We start from the raw sequence: 12,706 nt of genomic DNA, 5'->3' as shown, positions 1-12,706 counted from the left end.
ATAGTATTCCCTGATGTAAGACAGTTCAGACCTTGTTTCAATTCATTTGCAAATTACAATATCACTCTATACTTTAGATATCATAACAGCTGCAAAAGAATAATTAAGTTACTGTAGTTTAATGTCAGTTAACAAGTAATTCATGATGAAATATTTTTGGTTACAGATATCACTTCTTCATTTCAGAATACATTAGAATCACCTATAAAAATTAAAATCCTCTAATATCTCATACGGTGGTAGCAGGGTTTTTCCTCCCAGAAACTCGGGTTTTTCATCCCGCATACAGAAAAATTGGCCCTTCAGAACACATGCAATTTACAGACAAAAAGATACTTGTGGTGGTGATAAGCGGTAGATGGCGCTGATGTAGTTGATTGGTAGTAGAGGCTCGGTAGACGGAGAGTTGTACACTAGGTGTCCTCTTGCGATGAGTCTTCGGACTCCTTGGAGGTGTCATGAATAATAATAATCTTTAAATTCTTCAAATAGTATGTAAACTATTTTTGGCAGAGAATTGCTGCCATGCTTGTGTCCTTAAACATAGCTCATTTTCCGAAAGGTACAAGTTGTATGGCTGGCTATTTTGATTTGTAGGGTTAAAAATCACATTTTCTAGTACAAAGAGGTCAATTATACCAAAATGACTGACCGAGGAACTGGCAGGAAAAAACGGGACTAAAAAGTTCTAGTTGGAAGCCTGAATTAAAAAGGTTCTTCTCTACCTATAATGGTCTTTCTTCAGACAGCCTTGCATTATGGAAATGTTACCAACACAAACAAAACTAGAATAACCAAATGTTTTAAAAATACAAGCTTTATAAACTCAAAGCTGTATATAAGTTGTCCAGAGCAAACAACCATGCCTTACATTAAATCAAACTCATGTAAGGCATACAGTAAATAAGTGGCATTTATTAATGTTATAAAATAGTTAATTTTTTATCGAACTTTGTTTTTATATTTTTCTAATCAAACATGAGAGAAATGTTGAAATGCAAGAATTTCTCGAAATATTTCCACTGTTTTCATCTAAAGGTGAACTGAGATGGCCAGATGACTTGCGAATCAAGAATTACAAAATCAGTATTGCTGGTCACTGATTAGCTAGCAGACCTCCAAATGGTGAAGAAGTTGAATGTTGATGACCATCTCCATGATTCTAAGGAAAGTTTGTTGGCTGACTATCACCGCTTTTGGAAAATGGGTAGAAACTTGGATAGTTTCCATTTTATAGGGTAGATCCCAGTCAAGTAGAAAGGTTGAAAAGTCATTATAGGACAAGTTAATTCTGAAGTACAAGTTTTTAGCAGAACCACAGAGATACTATCAGGAGAAGATACTTATTGGTGTCTTAGATATACTCTGATTTCTTTCTGATGAAAGACTAGGTGAGACATACTATGAGTAGTTTTTTCCTTTTATTTTTTAAGTTGGAGTACTTATCCTTGGTCATTGGTGTAGGAGTTGAAGAAAGATTCCAAAGTGGTACGGTAGTCTTGTCTTTGGGTGATGCTGCAAAAGTAACATCTAGATACAAGACATAGAGAGAGAAATAGATGGAAACAGATGGGCAAAAGCTCTGCTGCACCCAATGCTTTAGTAAGGCACTATAAGTATAGTGCTATAGGAATGGGCCAACTTTATGCATTACACACACACACACACACACACACACTAGGGGGGTCCACCCCGACACCTATGCCCCCCCCCCCCCCCCGATTTCCGGACTGATAGGCCAGTTCTCCTTGAATTCTGATGACTCGAAAGGGAGGGTTCCAACCGCCTGGTGCCCAACCCCCTCAAGTTCTGGACTGGTAGGCCAGTTCTCCTTGAATTCTGATAACTCGAAAGGGGGTTCTCCACCAGGCGCCCAACTCCCTGAGTTCCGGACTGGTAGTAGGCCGGTTCTCCTTGAATTCTGATGACTCGAAATTTGAAAACTCGAAAGGGAGTTTCCGCACCCCAGGCATCTATGCCCCCATATGCTACCACTCAGGGTAGCCCCTGAGTTTCAAAACGTTTCAAATAACTTGACAAGAAACATGACACAAAAACGTTACAAAAAAGGCTTATCATTTTATATTATAGGGTAGATATATATATATATATATATATATATATACATATATATATATATATATACATACATACATACACATACACACACACACACACACCTAGTCTAGCAATAAATACTGTTCCAACTTGAACAACACATACCTTTAATCTATTAGTAAATCATTTACAGCTTTCAGCACATAAACCACATGTATAACACGTATATAGTAGCACTCAATGGTTGACATGCCCCTCTTTTGCCTTCAGGCATGCCTCCTTTGCATGCCTGAAGTCTGTGACGCAACACATTGAGCAGCACGCACAACATCCTATGGAAATACTGCCAATGTTGCTCCAAATCCATCATCAGACTGGCAATGCTAGGGTGTCATTCCTTGCAGGCTACTCTCTCAAACTCCAATCACAAGTTAAAATCCAATGGAATTCAGATTGGGACTTCCAGGTGGCCAATCAGAGGTAATGTGTGGTCAGGCACATTCACCTCCAACTACTGTTGTGTGGTCCTCATCTTATGTGTAAGGGCTGAGTCCTGTTGGAAGGTCCACTGCTTACCATGAAATTAGGTGTTGTTCAGGGGCTATACCACCAGTTCCAGAAAGTGTATCAAGGCACTGATAAGTGCCTTGGCAGTTATAAGTTGTTATCAGTTGGATACCCCCCTGATATTTCATCCCCTCCCCACAAAATCATCAACGATGTGGGGTGATGATCTCTCTGAATCCTGGGTGATATGGCACATGCTGTATGACCATCTGGGACATATACCCGATTGTTTTGGTGGTTAAATGACTGCAATAGTGAAAATCTTATCTATGAAGATATCTCTGTGTCTGTTGTTCGCATATTGTGATAAAATCGAAGACACTGGAAAAGTGCCTTCGATTTTATCACTCTCTGTCGCATAAGTTGTGGTGTTAGGAAGTGTCCAGTAGAACAACAATAGGCTCTCACCCCTAGGTAATCAGTTAATACACATGACATCACTTTCTGCATTCTCACAGAATTACAGTGGAGGCATGCCTTCACAAGCTATTGCTGCAAGATGGTTGACTTGTTATTTGGTGGTCAGATACGTCTTCTGTATAGTTATAATGATTAATAGTCTGACACACAAACATCTTACTGATCCTGAGCGTTTTTAACGTGTTGAAAATAATACATGGCTGCGTTCCAACCTTGTGAAGTGCTATTATAGATCACACAATTCCTAGTTCTCACAATCTTTACCCATTGCATGTTTACCCATATTCTCTCTCTCTACTGATGAACATGCAAATGTGTGGCTCTGCATAGTGTTAATAATGGAACTGGGCTTGTGCAATTCTGTGGGCAGCATGTTGGGGAGGGCACAGAAGTTGTAACAATATTTATGGCAAGACTGTATGGGGAGACTAATATCTTGTTGATGAGGAAACCAATCAACAAGATATTAGTCAACCTACAGTACACTAGTACTATGGATAGTCAAGAAGGAACTGGTTCACATTTAGCTTGAAGAGCTGTAGATTGTATTCCTTTGCAAACTTAAGATGGCAGCAGTGGAGGAATGAACAAAGAGTAGGAGAAATTTGTTCTGTAAGTTTGGATATTCACAGTGAGGGAGTGTTGATTAGCTGCTGCATGCATTCAAACTGATTCGACAAAGTGTGCGTGTGTGAGTAAGTGTGGTGGTGGTGGGGGGGTATTATTGATGCTAATTCTAATGAACATTCAAGTAGAAGTATATGAAGAAATGGAAGCAACATAAACTGAGCACTTATGTGAAAGTAAGTGAAGTGTATCAGTGAAAACAGGTGGAGGTGTCTAGGGAGCTCTTAGTAGTGCCACCCCAGATGTAAGAGCAATCAGAAATTAGACAGAATTGAAACTTGTAGAAATTTAGAAACTCTTTGGAGTTAAAGTAATGCCTTGAGTGAAAAAGAAAACCTAGTTTTTTGGATGAAGAAGGGAAAATATTTGTAATATGTTTGTGCCAAGAGATATTTTAGGTTAGTCTAATCTTAAGAAGATAAATCTCATTATTTCTCATAAATCTCATAGCATCAGTACATTGGGTATGCGAGCTGAGCAGAAAAGATATTCACAATGCATGGAAACTCACAAGGCAGTATCTGGCAAAAGCAATGTAGGATTGCATACCAAGGGTTAAGCGAGTAAATAGAGTGGTAGTGAAATGGATGAACAGCGAAATCAAGCAAGCTATGCTGGAAAAGAAAATGTTCTGGAGGAAGTACAAGACAGTTGGTGGTGATCAGATCCATGAAGAGTATAAAGTGCAGGCTTAGAAAGGTGACGAGCATGGTAAAGAAAGAAAAGGTGTAGTATGAGAGGAGATTGGCTGGTCAGGCCAAGTTTAACTCAAGGGAATTTTTCCACTACATGGCAAGCAAGAGGAAAAATAATTATGGCAAACTAACACTGGTGGATATAGTGTTGCCAAATGAAAATGAATAAAAACAGCTAAATCTTAAAAAAAAAAAAAAAAAAAAGGAGTTAAAAATAAAAATGTGAAGCTAAAATTTTAAAAGTAGTAGCTGATACGTTTAAGTTGGTTACTGTATTCAAATCGAGGATACTTGCATATAAGTGACTAAATGCATCTTCCATGTGGTCTTCTGCGCCTAATTCACTCACATTTTCACTTAGATTTTCAGCTTTATTATATATATGTAGCCATCTTTCCAGTATTACTCAGTGTAGATGCTGGTAAATGATAGTCTGTACAGCACTTGTTGTTACACCTGAGGCCGTACTTGATTGACAAAATAGCTGTCAGCATTGGCAATTCCATCTTGTTTCTTAATTTAGTTTTAATTACATTCACGGAACTAAAAATTCGTTCAATTTCTGCATTAGAATTTGGCAGTATTAATAAATGTATAGCACACTGAGCAATTTCTTTAAATGGATTCATTCCAGATGCATCTTTATATTCTTGTACTTCAGTCCAGAATAGCTCGCTGTTTTCTATATTTGTCCATTTATTTAAGTGGATAGTATTGTACTGGTATTCAGCAGCAGCAACATCTTTTTCTGTTTTCAGCATTATTTCTAAGATGGGATTAGCAGGTTCTTTTATATGACTGAAATGGTTTAGGGTATTGTCAACAGAAAAAGAAGACATCATTCTTAAAATATTCAAGTTTTCAGACAACCTTTGCTTAAGCTGTTTAAAGAGACCAAGAAGAAACTGTTTTGCTCTACTTCTAAGATTTTGCTCATCATTTTGCGTTATTTTTTTTTGTATCATCAAATCTGAAATTTTTCTTTCAAATCTGTAACCAAGATTTGGATTGGGATCCACAGAGTCATCTATCTGACTCTAGAGGGTTGACTGTGGATGATGGTAGCACTAACATATTAGCAATAGAGCGAATCAAACGAGAAAAGTCTTCAAATAATCTCATCTTATCTGCACTGTTAGATTAGAAACTTTTGTTAACTTGCTAAACTTGAACTTGAACAGGATGCAAAAATAAGAGGTACAACAGATTCCTTTCATCTTTGTAAATCTCCCACAAACTTCGATCTTTGTAACATTTCTCAGTCACATTCACGACTTCGAAGCGAGTTTTAATTCCAATCAGTAGCTGAGAATTCTGTCTACTGCAGGTTCAATGGAGAGTAACCTTGTTGCACAATTGGTAACAATTTTCAGAGGTGCATCATTTTCATTGATAGTTTGATAGAGCTCTTTGTATGCTGCTTGTCTTGAAGAAGAATGTGAAAACCACTTTTACATTTCAATAACTTGTGCAGAATCTCTCCCAATAAAATTAGAATTTTCTTGGGAGAGATTCTGCACGTGTGAGACACTGCCAGTTGCAATGAATGGCATACACATCTAATTAAAATTAAGGAGGGAATATATGCCTTCAGTTGTTCATAAATGCCATTATTGACACCAACCATAACACTGCTGTTGTCTGAATGTTTAAACTAAATTTATTATACTCTAACCAAGTGAAAAATAAACTTTCAACATCTTTCTCTAAATCCAGAGTAATTTAATAAAAAAAAGGGTGGCACACCAATTGGCAACTCCCATAGGTAGAGATGACCTGCTAATGCTTCTGCCTGGTATCTCCACTTGGGCCTGGCTCCCACTGAAGAGACCTCAATAAAGGTCGAAACTAGTCTGGGTAGTGGCCCTTCCCTTAATGCATAACAATAGACATATCCGCAAGGAGATGTGTTTTGCATTATAGGAGATACCGAGATAGGAGTGTTGGTAACTTGCTCCACCTTTGCAACGAGTTGCCCTGGTGTTGTACCACCTTACCCCAGTCCTGAAGATACTTTCAGGCGCAAACTTTGTTTGCTCACACTTGGATAAAGGATTAAACTAAATTTATTATACTGCTGTTGTCTGTACCGATTGCAATGAGTTTTTAATGTCCAGTTTCTTGGTCAAGAGCTCTTTTTTCAGTGCAACCACTAGCGTTGCACTTTTCTAGAACCACCATGCTCAGAAATGTATGCATAATTTTGTTGTATTTCCTGCTATAATAAATGATGGCCATTCCTAAAATCTTATTCACTGTGATATCATTCGATTCGTCTATTAGCAAGCTGAAAGATCTTCAAAACGCTCAATTCGAATATTTGTTAGAATTGCAGAGTACTTAGTTCAGTGCATTTTTACCTTAGGCATAATTTGACTGTATGCGATAATATTTTTGCAAAGATCTACTAGATGATCGCGACTGTTGAATGATGAGTGACAACAAAGAAATAATGCTAACCTACTTTGAAATTTTGCGTTCTCAGATTTTTTCACAAGCATATTTGTAATAGGAACAGCCTTATATGGAACTGCAGCAAGATGTTTCTTAGTTTCGCTATGCTTTACAAGCTGACAATATTTAGCAGCTATATCACATCTGCAAAACTTATAGTGGCCTTTTGTAGTATCACCAGGAACTTCATACAACCATTTACTAAACATTCCAATTTGCAACCACTCCCTCCTAAATTTTTGCTTGTAAGCTTTATTTTTCTCTTTGCTCATTTTTGAGGGTATACAACTCTTTACTGCAACGAATTATGATCAGTCTTTGAAAACTTCCCACTCGCTATCATAGCTACCAACCAGAACACTGTGCAAAGACTAACTTGTAGCGGTGCTATCAACTTTAAAACGAAAAAAATCGCAGACTGTTGGGCCACGTGACTGACTGACTGTCATGATGCATTTGAAACGTGTTTGATGCTCGTACCAAACGTACAATACAATTCCTTATCAAATGTGAACACCTGGAAAACTTTTAAAACAATTTCTTTAACAATAAGTTATAAAAACAACTAAAAAGAGCTGAAACTAGTTTTGAAGGAACTAGATTTTGAGCTAGGTGCTAGATTAAACTTTTTGGAGCTAGGGAAGAAAAAAAAGAGCTAGATCTAACTCCAAAAGAGCTAAATTGGCAACACTAGGTGGATAGTCATGGCAGCTGACTAACAGCTGCAAAAGATATAGTGGAATTATTGAACAAGCACTTTATCAGTATATATCATACTGGTATAAATGATCCAGTACAATATATAGAAGAAAAGCAAGTATCAGGAGAATTGGAAGTGAAAGAAACAGATGCATATCAGATGTTGGTTGGTTAGATGTGAATAAGTCTGTGGGAATGAATGACATATCACCATGTATTTGTAAGGAATATGCACCACGGTTGGTTATGCCCTTGACCTGGTTATTTAATGACAGTCTTGCAGTGGGTAGGGTTCCTAAAGAGTGGAAAGAAGGCAAAATAGTACCACTCCACAAGCATGGTTCTAAGACAGAAGACTCCAACTACAGGCCAGTTTGTATAACTTCAGTTGTGGTTAAGGTGTTGGAGAGATTTGTAACGAATAGAATACAGAATTGGGTTGATGGACATAGCATACTTCATGATGGTCAGCATGGAATTGTAAAAGGTAGGTCTTGTTTCAGTAATTTACTTGCATTTTATGGTAAGGTGACGAGTGTGTTAGATAAGGGAGAATCATACACAGTGATATTCTTAGACTTTGCAAAAGCATTTGATAGTTTACCACTGCATCAGAGATTGGCTCTCTAAACGATATCTGCAGATTGTGTATGATGGAGCAGTGTCTCAAAAAAGAAGGGTAACCAGTGGCGTGCCCCAGGGTTCTGTTCTTGGGGGCCCTGTGTTTAACTTGTTTGTGAATGATATATCATGTGGATCTTCAATTATTTGCTGATGATGCAAAGTTGGGAAGAACTGTACATAGTACTGCTGATGCTGAATCCCTTCAGAAAGATTTGAATAAACTTTTAACTTGGACAAAAGAGTGGGGTTGTAGTTTTGATATCAATAAGTGTTGCATTTTGGAGTGCAGAAATATAAGGCTGTGTACTATAATGATGGTGCTGTACTGCAGGAAGTCGATGAGATTAGAGATTTGGGAGTGATGGTTGATAGTAGACCAGTGGCAGCCCGTACATATGCACTGCAACACTGCAGCACTCCAAGGGAAAAAATGAAAAAATTAAATTTTGTTTGCGTTTATAAATAATAACAATGCTTACAACATTATATAAATGCAATACATGTTAAAGGTTACAGCTTATATTTCGACATTGATTGAATAGTTAATAATTGGAATTGTTCTATTAACGCTTCAGATTACAAAACAAATGCACTGTGATCTAACACCAATATTCGTTTGCGCTTGTCATTGCACGTTCATCATTCCCAACTATAACTGTCAAACGGCAGTGTATCTCTAGTATGCTTCCGCGCGTTATTTCTGTGAGATATGAAACATTTATTATTAATGCGTGTGAGTGGTGAGCTATTTTTTGTAAATCTTATTTTATTTGGTTAAAATAACATATAATTATTTATTTATTATAGATACAAGGCTGAATTATGACGAGTGTCACTGTTGAAAATATGAAAAGAATTATATTTTTTCAATTATCGTTATACGAAACAAATGCACTGCGATCTAACACCAATATTTGTTTGCGCTTGTCATTGCACATTATGTCATTCCCAGCTTTAACTGCTCAAACGGCAGTGTATCTTTAGTATGCTTCTGCACGTTATTTCTGTGAGATACGAAATGTTTATTATTGGTGCATGTGAGTAGTGAACTATTTTTTGTAAATCTTATTTTATTTTGTTAAAATAACATATAATTATTTATTACAGATACAAGGCTGAATTATGATGAGTGTCACTGTCGAAAATATGAAAAGAATTATATTTTTTCATTTGTTTCGTGTAACAATAATTGCGATCTAACCCTGATATTCGTTTGCAAATCATTTATATACAGAAGGAATAGGGTGGGTTAGAGAACAAAGTCTTGTGCGATCCCTGCACTGATTGTCCAGTTAGAGGATAGGGAGTATACACCATCACACAAAGTGAGCATTCAGTCAAAAAGCTGGCAGTTCAAGTGCCAAGAAGTCAGGGGGGGGGGACAAATGATAGGCATTTACTTAACAGGCCTTTTTGCCAGATCCAGTAAAAAGCCTTAGAGAAATCAAGGGTAAACACTAGAGATTCCAAATTTTTTAACGGTATCTGTACAGATATGGATGATATAAGTGAGCAGATCACCTGTTGATCAATAGCGACAGAATCCATACTGGTGGTCATTTATTAGACAGTCTTCAGGGTATCTAGCAGGGGGAATGTTGACAATTCTTTCCATTACTTTCGAAAGAAGTGAGGTGAGAGAAATTGGATGGTAGTTGAATGTGAGCTAATTTTCAGACTGCAGAATAGATACCATGCAAAAAAGAGTGTAATAACATTGTAAAGAATGGGAGTTAACTCTTGAGCAGAAACCTTTAGGACAATCAGAGGAATGCCATCAGTGCCAACAGACTATTGGTATCCTTGAGCAGAATTTTTCTATATGATAAATGGTGAAAAAAATTTCCTGTTCTCTCTCTCTGGCAAAATGTCAAATTGGGCATGGAGTGTTCGGAATAGTTGGGAGACATTTACCAAAACAAGAAGTACAAGAATTGGAAAAGTAGAAAGCTCAGAAGATTGGCATTTTCCAGAAGTGATGATGCAACAGACCCATCAGGATGTAATAGTAGTGGGAGCAGTGTTGGGCAGAAGTTACAACCGATAGCTTTGGTCATAACTTCTACCAGAATGAATGCGTATCATTTGGATAGGAAGCAAATTTCCTGCTTTTAGCTCTCTCAAAGTCAGTTTTTGATGTGTTAACAGTTTCCTTGCTACTATTATGTGTTTTGCCATAAACAGTATAGGGTAGATGGAGTTTTGGAAGCAAGCCAGTTATGGTATGCTCGATTCTTTTTCTCTTGTATAGCCCCTAGCACACCTATAATAGAACAAAGATTCAGAAAGAAAGGGACTAGTGCTGCAATCCAAGGAGAATCACAAAGAGTTTTTCTGCTGTGTGGCTAGTAGGAAGAAAAATAATAATAGATGGATTACCTTGCTGAAGGTAACTAGGATGATCAATGCAGATGACACAGTTAAGCTATTAATGATCATTTTATTTGAGTGTTCCATCCTGGTACAGCAGATGAATTTATTTCTAGAAGAATAATGAGTGGTCAAGTCTTAGAAGTGATGAAGAGGATTTATTCCAAATACTGATTACACTAAATGTCAGTAAAGCAGGAGGACTAAGACGGAATTTTACCGTGTGTTTTAAGGAATGTGCATGGAACTGACCACGCCATTGACTTGGCTGTTTAATGAAAGTCTTGCAAGGCCAAGATGCTGGAGAGGGGAAAGATAGTGCCAATGCACAATCTTGGTAAAATTGGTGGTAAAAGAATGAAGATATTAAACTATAGGCCCGTTTGTATTTTTTCTGTAGTTGTTAAGATTTTGGAGAAATTGGTAAGAAGTGATATACAGAACTGAGCAGATGAGGTCAGTATTATTTATGCAGGCCAGCATGGATTGGTTAAAGGGTGTGCTCTGGTTTTAGTAATCAGGTTACATTTTACAATAAAGTAAAAAGAGTAGTGGATAAGGGCAAGGCATATGTTGTCATTTTATTTTTTTTTATTTTTCAAAGGCATTGAACATGACAAGTTGGTATTTAAGTTGCAATGAGTTTGGATAACAGGTTACTGAAACGGATTAGTAACTGGCTTATTGGTAGATATCAGAGTTGTATATGGGGGAGCAGTAACAGGGTGTAAGAAGGTTATAAATGGAGTTCCACAGTATTCAGTACTGGGACCATTACAATTAAAGTGCCTGTTATGGCTCTTCAAGAGGATGAATAAGCTGGAAAGGTGGGAAAATGAACAGGGATAACAGATTAATGCAAATAAATAAGGTTTTGAAATTTGAGATCCATAAATCTCATGTTTTAAACTTCTTGGTGAAGTTATACTGGAAGTAGAGGAAGAAAGGGATCTTGGGATAATTGTGGATAGTGTCTTGAAGTTCTGAGGATATATTGTAGAGGTTGTGAAGACACCTCAGAGAATTGCTGCAATGTTAAGGAGGACACTGACCATGAGATAAAAGTGTGGTCCCATTGTATAAAGCTTTGATCAGATCAAATCTGAGTTTCTGTGCTCAGATATGGTCATCAGGATTTGAAGAGGATGAAGTAACCTTGGAGAGGGTGCAGAAGAATAACAAAAATGATATCAGAACTGTATAGTGTTGATTACAAGGATAAACCAAGGTCATTTAGACTAAAGAATTTGTTGGATAGAAGACAAAAGGTGGGAGGGGATATGATTGAGACATTTAAGCTGTTGAAGGGTTATTATCACATTAACATTGAGGAGATTTTTCATATGGTAGAACGAGGGAGAAGGAACAAGGGGCCCATCTATGGAAGTTAAAAAGGAAAAGCAAGTGAAGGATAATAAGTAATTTTTTTGCATGGAATGCATTTCCTGAGAGGCTGGTGAACATGCAGACTGTGAATGATTTTAAGGAATGGCATGATAGAATTTACGTTCACTAGTGTTGATCTCCCATGTGATGAGTCTTGTGACTCCATGGGGGATCAGGAAAATAATAATAATAAAATGTCAAAGGTGTTATCAAGATGGTGATAGTTACCTAGTATTCTGGTAAACTGTGTATTCTAATGAGCTATTTTTGCTATCTGTGTTAGGTCACTGCTAATGTCAAATATCTTTGCATTGCTACTGACTTAATCAGTAGAACAGATTAAGTGAAATCTCCCAAGGAAAATGACCATGGTCAACACAGCTATCAGAATCTGAAGAGCAAATAGTAAGATAATATAAACTTTTGAGGAGAGACCCATGGATATCAGATTCAACATTATTATCGTTCTACCACATACAAAAGAAGATGGCTGGAAAATCAAAGAGACACAGGGACTGAAGAATATAAGAGCTTACATAGAGAAGTCAGAAGAACCATCAAGAAGGATAAGGAAAAACTCTATACTATATAAACAGAAGAGAGAGAGAGAGAGTTCCAGATGAGGAGGCACAATTATAAAAGGATATTTTATTTAGTTCATAACTTAGAGCATAAGTTTAAGACCAAATTGAATGTCATCAAAGACAGAAATGGAGCATTACTAACAGAAGAGTTGAAAATCAAAAACAGATGGAAAGAATACTGTGAAGAACTGCAGTACAGTGGGTAAAGAAAATGTGGAGCCC

Source organism: Typopeltis vanoorti, chromosome 18 (genome assembly GCF_054136105.1).
Source record: "Typopeltis vanoorti isolate ZY-2024b chromosome 18, IOZ_Tvanoo_1.0, whole genome shotgun sequence".
Lineage (NCBI taxonomy): Eukaryota > Metazoa > Arthropoda > Arachnida > Uropygi > Thelyphonidae > Typopeltis > Typopeltis vanoorti.
The sequence above is the reverse complement of the archived record's forward strand: the minus strand, read 5'-3'. Positions refer to the sequence as shown.